This window comes from Carassius auratus, chromosome 45, assembly GCF_003368295.1.
Source record: "Carassius auratus strain Wakin chromosome 45, ASM336829v1, whole genome shotgun sequence".
In the NCBI taxonomy this organism is placed as follows: domain Eukaryota; kingdom Metazoa; phylum Chordata; class Actinopteri; order Cypriniformes; family Cyprinidae; genus Carassius; species Carassius auratus.
In genome coordinates this window covers 6,937,314-6,946,947 of record NC_039287.1, presented here as the reverse complement: position 1 = coordinate 6,946,947, position 9,634 = coordinate 6,937,314, and the positions used below count along the sequence as shown (strand labels likewise).

Here is a 9,634-nt window from a genome sequence, read left to right as displayed (position 1 = left end):
TTGCTGTTGCATGTAGTGCAAAAAATCCTCAGACTCTTACATCAACAAAGTTGAGAAAACAGATCGGGACACTTTCTGAAGTTCTTAATCTTAGCAACACAGAGTTAGATCAGTTTGGCAGACTTTCTAGGCCATGACATTCGAGTTCATCGTCAATTTACAGGTACCCGAAGGCACCCTCCAACTGGCCAAAATTAGTAAAATTCTTCTGGCCCTCGAAAAAGGACGCTTGGCAGACTTTAAAGGGCGAAATCTAATGAAATCAACATAGATCCAGAAGGTACTATACACCGTACACAACATGGGTTCAGATTTTGGGAATGCTTTGAATAACATTACCTTGTTATTTTAAATAATATATTTCTGTTAGGGGTGCACTGATCAATATCGGCCATCATTAATGCGCATCTCGTCAGTAAAGCCGGTTCTCTAATCAGCTGTAAATTCCACCAGGCCGTTGTTAAATGACTAGCTGCGCAAATAAACGCTGTATCAAAATATCACGCACCTGGTGCAATTTACAGCTGATTAGAGAACCGGCTTTACTGACGAGATACGCATTAATGATCGGCCAATCTTGATCGGTGCACCCCTAATTTCTGTATTTTCTACCTTTTAGAGGAAGTTACAGTGGACAGTGATTTGGAGGAGTCCACTTCTAGTCCAAAAGGTAATGATTACATAATGTCAGTTTCAATTTATGTTTGCCTAAATAATGGGACATCGGATGCCCATTTTCCGGAGTTGGACTGATTCTTAGGGTCTTCATATAATGTCTGCAAAATACCCGTCTGCCAACTCTGAAACCCGGCAGCAGTTCAAGCGGATGATGTAGCATGTCGGCATTGCGTGATTACTGAGAGCACAGAGAGAGAACAAACAAAATGCTGTTCACGAATTAATATATATATATTTGCTTGTTTGTTTGTTTTAGTGTTTATAGCTCTTTTGAAGCCCAAGAACTCAACCATCTGGAGTCCATTGATCAGCCCGTTTCTTCCTCTTCTTATCACAGCACTCGCCTAAACCTGGCTCCTGGTCAGGTACACTTGTCCCCATTAGCACTCCAATTAACTCACTCATCAAGCCCCACATAAAAGCACACACCTGGAGAATCATTCCACTGTCCGGTCTCATAAACTGTTTTTATCCTCCATGAAGTCCGAGATCTAGATGATTTTGTGCAGGAGTTTGTGAATTATGGTCAACTCGCCGCATGTGATGACCTTACCTTAATGAAGGGATTCTGGTGCGGTTTGGAGGAAGATATCCATCTCGTCATGCTGAGAGCTTATCCATGCTGGTCATTGAAGAATTATATCAACTTCGCGCTGTGGTTTGCCAGATTAGACTTCACCATGGATGAGGTGAAGTCCCGTCCACAGTCGTCACGTGGATGTTGTTGCGCTCTGTTCCACTTGCTGTTCCCCAGCTGAGCTTGCATTTGCCAGCCGCCGGTGCCTCAAGTCCTGAATCACTCTCCATGGCTCTGCTGTTCAGCCCGCACTCATGCCCAACACCACCATCCGCGGCCAACACAAATTTGTAGCCGTCAACGGTTTACTCAAGCTGAGTGCCATCTGTGGCAAAGCCTGTGCCGCTGCCCAAAGCAAGATTAATGCCGCCATAAGGTCCTATGGCAAGGCCTTATAACATTAAGATGCCCGCACCTTACAAATGCCCTCCCCTGTGTCAGATTCCCCAGAGCTCAGCCTAGTGCCTGTTTCTCTTTAGCACCCATTAGTTCCTGTAGGCAAACAGGTAGGTATTCTGGATTTGACACTTCTCCCTGAGTTCTCAGCTCCTCTCCTCACCCCAGAGCCTTCATTTCCGTTGGCTCCTTTAGTTCTGTCCAGTTCTCCTCCTCCAGAGCCTCCGCGGGTCCCGTCCAGTTCCGCTCCTCTAGAGGGTCCTTAAGTGCCATCTTCTCCTTAAGTGTCATCTTCGCCCACTAGAGCCCACTCCTCCTCAGCGCCCCCATGAACCTAAGACCCTGGACTTTCCCAATTATTTTTTTTGGGGGGCTATATGGCTGAGTTAAGGGTGGGATGTGGGCCAAGATTATCATCGTCGAGCTGCCTGCTCTGCCATGGCCCCCCCAGTAACCTGATCCACCATGGCCTCCTGGGTCTCCTACTCCGTCATGGCTCCCCGACTTACCTGGAGGTCCTCCTTTACTCCATCCTATTCCTGCCCTGCACCAGCCCCGGGGCTTATTACAGCTCGGGACGAGCCTTCCGGGAGGGGAAGTACTGTCACAAGATTAGCATCTTTCTTCCGCATCTCATCACAGCACTCACCTGGCTCCTGATCATGCACACCTGCAGCCCATGAGCACTTTGCTGAACATAAAAGCACATACCTCAGAATCATTCACTATCCAGTCCTCATAAACTCGATGTGGACTAAGCAAGCTATTACCTGCCTGTGATACTTGCCACCTGTCTCCTTCCTCAGTGATCCCTTCCGTCTCCAGCTCAATTCTCTAGTCGAGGTGTCTGTTTCCCGTCAGTCCTGGTCTCCACTCTCCGTCTCTACGAGTCTCCTGTAAAGCAAGAAAGATCAGATTATTTCCTGGATCATCCTCTAGACAAATCTCAGTGCTGGTATACTCACCTGAACAATCTCCACTCAGCTCCTTTGCTCTCCTGTTGTTAAATAAACTTCGCCGTTGTTTACTTACCTCGCTCTCTGACCAGTAACTGTTACAGAAATATTTCCATCAAAAACCTAAATTTCTTTTCGACTGAAGACCGAAGTACATACACATCCTAGATGAAATTGGGGTGAGTAAAGTGTCATGAAATGGTTATGTTTGAAAGTGGTCCTAGAACATTGATCCTCAAATCTGGCTCACGGGATTCATTTTCCTGCAAAGTTTAGCTCTAACCCAAATCAAACACGCATGAGTTTGCTAATCGGTGTCTTCAGGATCATTAGAAAATCACAGGCAGGTGTGTTTTAATTAGAGTCGGAGCTAAACTCTGCAGGAAACTGGATCTCGCGAGCCAGATTTGAGGATCACTGTCCTAGAATAACTTTTATATTTTTCCTTTTCTCTTTGGAGTATTACAAGCTCTTGGTGCATAAAAAACATCTGTTAAGTTACGAAGACTAAAGTCTTAAATCCAAAGAGATATTCTTTATTGAAGTTCGGAGTCTGCCACACACCCCTAAAATGGCCCGTTCTAACACACCCCCACATCTCTACGCAAACATTTGGGGGTGATTTGCACCGAACCGCCCAAATGTATACGCAGAGAAAGTAATCATCATTTCTTCACTGTATGTTGTCATGTGCGCCGGTGACACGGACTGTTTTCTGAAAATGGGAGAGAGAAAGGCAGGTTGTGCATTTAACCGCTCTCCAGCTCGCCCTGCTCTGAGCGGGCCGCAAACCCTCATCATTCTGTGGTCAGTCAAGTGAGGTATATTTACACTGTTGATGGACAACACGGACATTACAGAGAGTCTGGCGCTTCTTACAGCCTGGCAGGAAGTTACATTTTATAATGTGCTACCTAACTTTACTATTTAAACGCGAAGTGCTTGTGGTTTGTTTCTCCAATTACAAATGCCGATATGTTGTTATTTTTACGTCGCGACGTGTAAAAAGACAATATAAGTCATAAACAGTAATTATGTTCCCGCTTAACACAACAAAAGCCTCATTTGAAATGGCTTTTAATGTTTTTTGCGGGGATTTTTTTTTGTAAGGGGCATAACATTTCCGTCAAACGCTTGACTTTGGGCAATCACAATGTACTGGATTGCTGGCCAATCGGAGCATACCTCGGTGTCTTGCAGCTCTGAATTTAGACCAAATCCACCGGTATCAGAAAGGCGGGGCTTACAGGAGATAAAATAATATAAAATATGTGGAAAATAATGCTGTTTATTTTTTATTTAAACCCAGTAAACACATTGCATGATACCAAATAAACACAAAAATGATCTTTTATATATACATATGACAAAATGCTGGTGAGGACCGTAAAGAGAAAAGAATAACTTAACTGGCAGGTTCCAGGTCTGGATATGCATGGGAAAAAATAATTTAGTATGGAAAGAATTTGTTTCCAGACTATTTCACCTATTCAGTTTTTTTTTTTTTTTTTTTTTTTTTTTTTTTGTAATATAAAATTGAGTTGAATCTGCTGATTTAAATGGTGATATGTCTATAACACCTAAAACTTCTAGTAGATGGGTCCCCAGGACTGAAATTGAGAAACGCTATACTCCGGGCTGGACAATAATTTAATTTCTATCTATGAATCTATCTATCTATCTATCTATATGTATGTATGTGATTTTTATTTTTTTATTTTTTATTTTTCAGTAAAAATGATTTGATTTATTAAACACATTTACGATATTTTGGTACAGGCTGCGTTATCCCATACATTTATTTATTTGCGTGGTTGAATTTGTTGAATAAACATGAGCACTGCATATTTCAAAATCAATATAGATATTGGAATTATATCTTATAGACCGAAATTAAGAAATGTATTGCGACGTAAATTTTGGCAATATTGTTCTGCCCTGATCCTGATTGCACCTCAGGAACTTTGTGTTCTTGAGATGACTGTCTTTTTGGCTGCAGAGATTTGTCAATACTCAAGACTGGCTTAATTTTTACTTTCAGAGTGCACCACAGTATCATCATCACAGCACACGGTTTGTGAGAACGGCACACTTCCAGCAGACCCAGTCTCCAAAAAAAGAGAGGTATGATAATACTTAGGTATGATGATACTTCACTTAATGCCGATTGTCCTGAAAAAAAAGTGAATTTTACCGTAGTACAGTGCTGACTTCGTAGCCTACTTTGACTGAATTCTTTGCTTGCTTTATTTATTTCTTCTTATATATATGACTCTATACTTTGTACCTATACCTTTATAGTGGCTATTATTGTTCATTAAAAACTGACGTTAACAAAAGTTAGGTTTGTGCCTATTTCATGCTTTCCCACATACACCACGCCTAACAAGTAAGGTCAGTGAAAACACAAGCCTGATCAGGTTTACCTGTACCGAGCTGAACTGTACCATACCACTCAGGTTGATGCAAGTGTTTCTCATGGGTAAAATGCTAATGTGTCTCTCCCCCCCCCCACAGGTTACGTTAAGAAGACGGCCTGGAACAAACTTGAGATACAGGCTGTGGAGAAGCATATGATGAGGTTTATTAACAATCACAAAATTCCAGGAAAGGCAGACTGCATGAGGTGTAAAGAGGCGGAACCACTTGCACTTAAAAATAGAGAGTGGTCTACACTTAAATTTTACATCAAAAATCGAATCTCCGCTCTAAACAGAAATATCTGCCAAATTAATTGACACACTGTCAGACTGAATTGTGCATTGGTAGAAACAAGCTTTTATAGTTTTAAAACAAGCTTCCATAGTCAAATGGTTAGCGCAATAGACCATCAGTTCCATATTATTGTTTGGAAATGTAGATTGTTCTTTCGAAAATTCAGGCATTTTAAATAACTTTTAGACTGGAGTCTTTTTTTCATCCTTGTCTGCTTCAAATGTAGAATTGTTTTTCTATAAATGCAGACATGGTAGATTTTCATTCTATTGTACTTGTTTTCAAAAACTTGAGAATGCAGTGTTTGTCATGAAGGGTTTTTATTAATATATTTTTTTAATTCAACTAGTGTTTTACTGTGAACATCTTTATGAAATATTTCTGCAAATTTTTGTGGACGACTGAAACTTATGCTAATGTTTCTGACCCTGACTGTTGACGTACTAATGTTATGAGTTTTGAAAATGTATGTCATATACTGTATAACACTTTTTTTTTTTTACTAAACCTTTAAAAGTACTAAGTTAATTTTGTTTCTACATCTAAAACAAACATCTCCAAAATCAATTAAAGCATGGAGCAGATTGTAGCTCCTTTTCTGTCTAAAGTACGCAGATTCTCTTTTGTGTGTGAGTCCAGTCCCCACAATGACCAAAAACTGGTGTTGAGTGTGTGTTTAAAGTCCCCACAATGACCAAAAACTGGTGTTGAGTGTGTTTAGATACGATCCCCACAATGACCAAAAACTGGTGTTGAGTGTGTGTTTAAAGTCCCCACAATGACCAAAAACTGGTGTTGAGTGTGTTTAGATACGATCCCCACAATGACCAAAAACTGGTGTTGAGTGTGTGTTTAAAGTCCCCACAATGACCAAAAACTGGTGTTGAGTGTGTTTAGATACGATCCCCACAATGACCAAAAACTGGTGTTGAGTGTGTTTAGATACGATCCCCACAATGACCAAAAACTGGTGTTGAGTGTGTGTTTAAAGTCCCCACAATGACCAAAAACTGGTGTTGAGTGTGTTTAGATACGATCCCCACAATGACCAAAAACTGGTGTTGAGTGTGTGTTTAAAGTCCCCACAATGACCAAAAACTGGTGTTGAGTGTGTTTAGATACGATCCCCACAATGACCAAAAACTGGTGTTGAGTGTGTTTAGATACGATCCCCACAATGACCAAAAACTGGTGTTTAGTGTGTGAGTCCAGTCCCCACAATGACCAAAAACTGGTTGTGTGTTAGCCGGACCCCAGATATACTCAATACCTGAAAGGTCCCCACAAGTGACCACTGTGTCAGGTTTGTAATTTTTATAGTGAAATATTTGTAATCTGCAGTGATACTTTGAAACAGGCTTTTTAGCTTTTGTCAAATAATTTTTTTTAGGTCTGTAAGATCATAGGAATGGGTGGTCCCCACTATGTAGCAATACTGACAGGTGACCCCCACAATGCACAAAAACAAGTATGTGTGTGTGTGTGTGTGTATCAGAGACCAAGAGAGAGAAAAGGGGGATTTTTCAGAGTGCTGGGTGGTATGTTTCTGCTGGTGAGCGGGAATGAATGTGGAGTTTATGAGAGCCTGAATATCTTTATACAAAGTGCTTGAAGTGATGAATGTGTGTGTAAGTGTGTGTGTGTGTAGCATGTGAGAGCATCTGATTGATTGTGGTGCTGCCCTGGGTGTGTTTACAATAGGCTGCCATGCCTCTCTCACTGTCAAAGATGTGTGTGTGTGTGTGTGTGTGTGTGTGTTCACCGCAGCATACCAGCATCTCTCCAATTAAGCAGCTAATCAATCCCAGACACACCCGCACTTGAAATCGAAAGAGGCTGCTCTTCTAGAGACAGAATGTCAGAGACGGAGAGAAAAAGAGAGCAGGGAGAGACTGAAGTAGAGACTGGCCAGGAATGTGCCAGAAGTGTGTCCTACTGCGCCCCCTGTTCCTGTTGCGCGCTCTGTAAAGTATTAATGTGAATGCAGCATATGTTTATGTTATAAATATAAAGGAGTGCATGTGAAACGGAGTAATATTTCCCTGTAGAAGGGCATGTGGGTGTGTGTGTAAGTGTGTGTGTGCTGTGACCACCAGATGTGACTCCATTGCACTCTTCTTGAGACAATTTTGGCTAAAATTTAGCCCTACGAGACAAGATTTCTTTCAAAATCGACAGTCTTGGATCAGTTAGTGTGACATGCTTACTGTCTTTGCAGTGAATCTTAGCCCCGTGACAGTGTCAAACACAATTATCATAGAGAATAATATTTTTTACTACTGTTCAAAAGTTTGGAGTCAGTAGAATAGATTTTTTAAATATGAAATTAATAATTTATTCAGCGAGTATGAATTAAATTAATCAGTATCTACAAAAATATTAAGAAGAACAAACACTGATAATGATAAGAAATGGTTCTTGAGCACCAAATCAACATATTAGATTGATTCTGAAGGATCATGCACAGTGTTGGGGAAAGTTATTTTTAAAAGTAATGGATTACAATATTGTGTTTACTCCATAAGAATGTAACTAACTGCATTACTTACTCTTTATGAAAAGTAATGCATTACTTTACTTTTGCATTACATTTTGTCAGCTGTGTTGGACTTGCTTATTTGTTTTAATAACAAAAAAAAACCTACAAGTTTATTTTTGACAGCTGTAAAAACCCTTTCACACCAAGGGCCCTATTTTAACGATTTAAACGCAAAGTGTAAAGCGCACGGTGCAGGTGCACTCAGGGCGTGTCCAAATCCACTTTTGCTATTTTAATGACGGAAAAACGATTGGCGCACCCGGGCACATGGTATAAACGGGTTTTCCCTATTCTCTTAATGAGTAATGGGTGTTTTTTGGGCTCTTTAAATAAAAAATAAAAAACATTGCGCCAGACTTTAGACCAGGTTTGAGTTGGTCTATGGTGCAGTCTATTATTAGCTCCTTAAAATAGCATTGCGCCTGAACACACCTCTTTTTTAGACCAGCACGCACATGGGCGCACAAATGAACGCAAATGCATTTGCTAATTAAACGACGTGGGGCTGGACAGGAAAATGCAAACAGCACCGGACTGAATCTAGCAAACACACTTGCGCTGCGCCTTGTGTCGCATTGCGCCTGGTGTATGATAGGGCCCCAAAAGTGAAATTAATCAGCTTCAGACTGACGGAAGTGCCTCTACGCCACACTCTATATTATTTGAAAAACTAACTCAGATATTTCATTGTAAATTTAAAAGTATTGCGTTACTTTACTAGTTACTTGACAAAAAGTAATCTTACGTAACTCATGTTACCTGTAATGTATTACACCCAACACTGATCATGCGACATTGAACTCTAAATTGTAATAATATTTCACAAATTACTGTTTTTTTATGAACTGTATTTCTGATCGAAAAACTGCAGCATTCGTGAGCATAAGAGACTTCTATCAAAAACATTTCAATCTCTTGCCTACTCCAGAATTCTAACTAGTAGTTGTCTCTGAAAACTAGGTTGGGATAAGAAAAAGCATTTTAGAAAAAAGAATACACTTTTGACTCTTGTGATACAGATGTAAGGTGCAAGATTTTGGACCAATGAGATTTCACCATGGGTGAGCTATCCATAAATAGAATCCAAGTGACTGATAAAATACACTCATTGCAGGTGAACAGAACATCAGTTCGTGAGAAGTGAGCTCTTCTATATTAGAAAGTAGCCAGGAGCTCAGGAATCAAATTGCACAAGAGAATAAACATACAGAGGAAAAAAAGCCTGGTTGTGGCAAAGAGAAACAAATTAAAAGAGAAGAAAGAGCTAACTGATTAATAGTCCAGATGTCGTAGAATGGAATTTGTGTGTGTGTGTGTGTGTGTGAGAGAGAGAGAGAGAGAGAGAGAGAGAGAGAGAGAAAGAGAGAATATGAGAGAAATATCAGGTATCGGAGAAATTGAATATCAAATACCTCTAAAATGATAACGTTTCTACATTTCTTATTTCCATCATGCTATGATGTTGTTTCTCCTAATCTATTGGATTTTTCACTCATTTCATCATCCACTAGACAATGACTTCCCCCCCAAAAATTACTAACCCTATGTTACTATGTTACTAACCCGTATTAATAGTTATTGGGACTTTACAATTTGTCCAACCTTTTAACACCCAAAAGGACAATAAAGCCATGACATTTGGTTGTAATATGTGTAGACTGTTTACTGGATTGTTTTTTGCATGTCTGCTAATAGCTGAGTTCTCAGAAAAAACACTTTCACACACTTTTTTTTTGTGAAAAGTGGGGACATCCCATAGGCGTAATGGTTTTT

General features: G+C 40.3%; 1 long non-coding RNA gene across 2 annotated transcripts; it reads left to right on the top strand.

Annotated features, from left to right (window-relative positions):
* The first annotated feature begins 254 nt into the window (after window positions 1–254).
* Window positions 255–5,633, top strand: LOC113063059 (uncharacterized). Of its 2 annotated transcripts, none has more exons than XR_003278622.1 (3): window positions 255–280; window positions 620–670; window positions 4,649–4,867. It is a non-coding gene; the product is annotated as an uncharacterized LOC113063059 (long non-coding RNA). The 2 variants fall into 2 exon arrangements; XR_003278621.1 differs by lacking the exon at window positions 255–280 and adding an exon at window positions 5,125–5,633 and having other exon boundaries at window positions 424–670; window positions 4,649–4,731.
* Window positions 5,634–9,634: the final 4,001 nt, after the last annotated feature.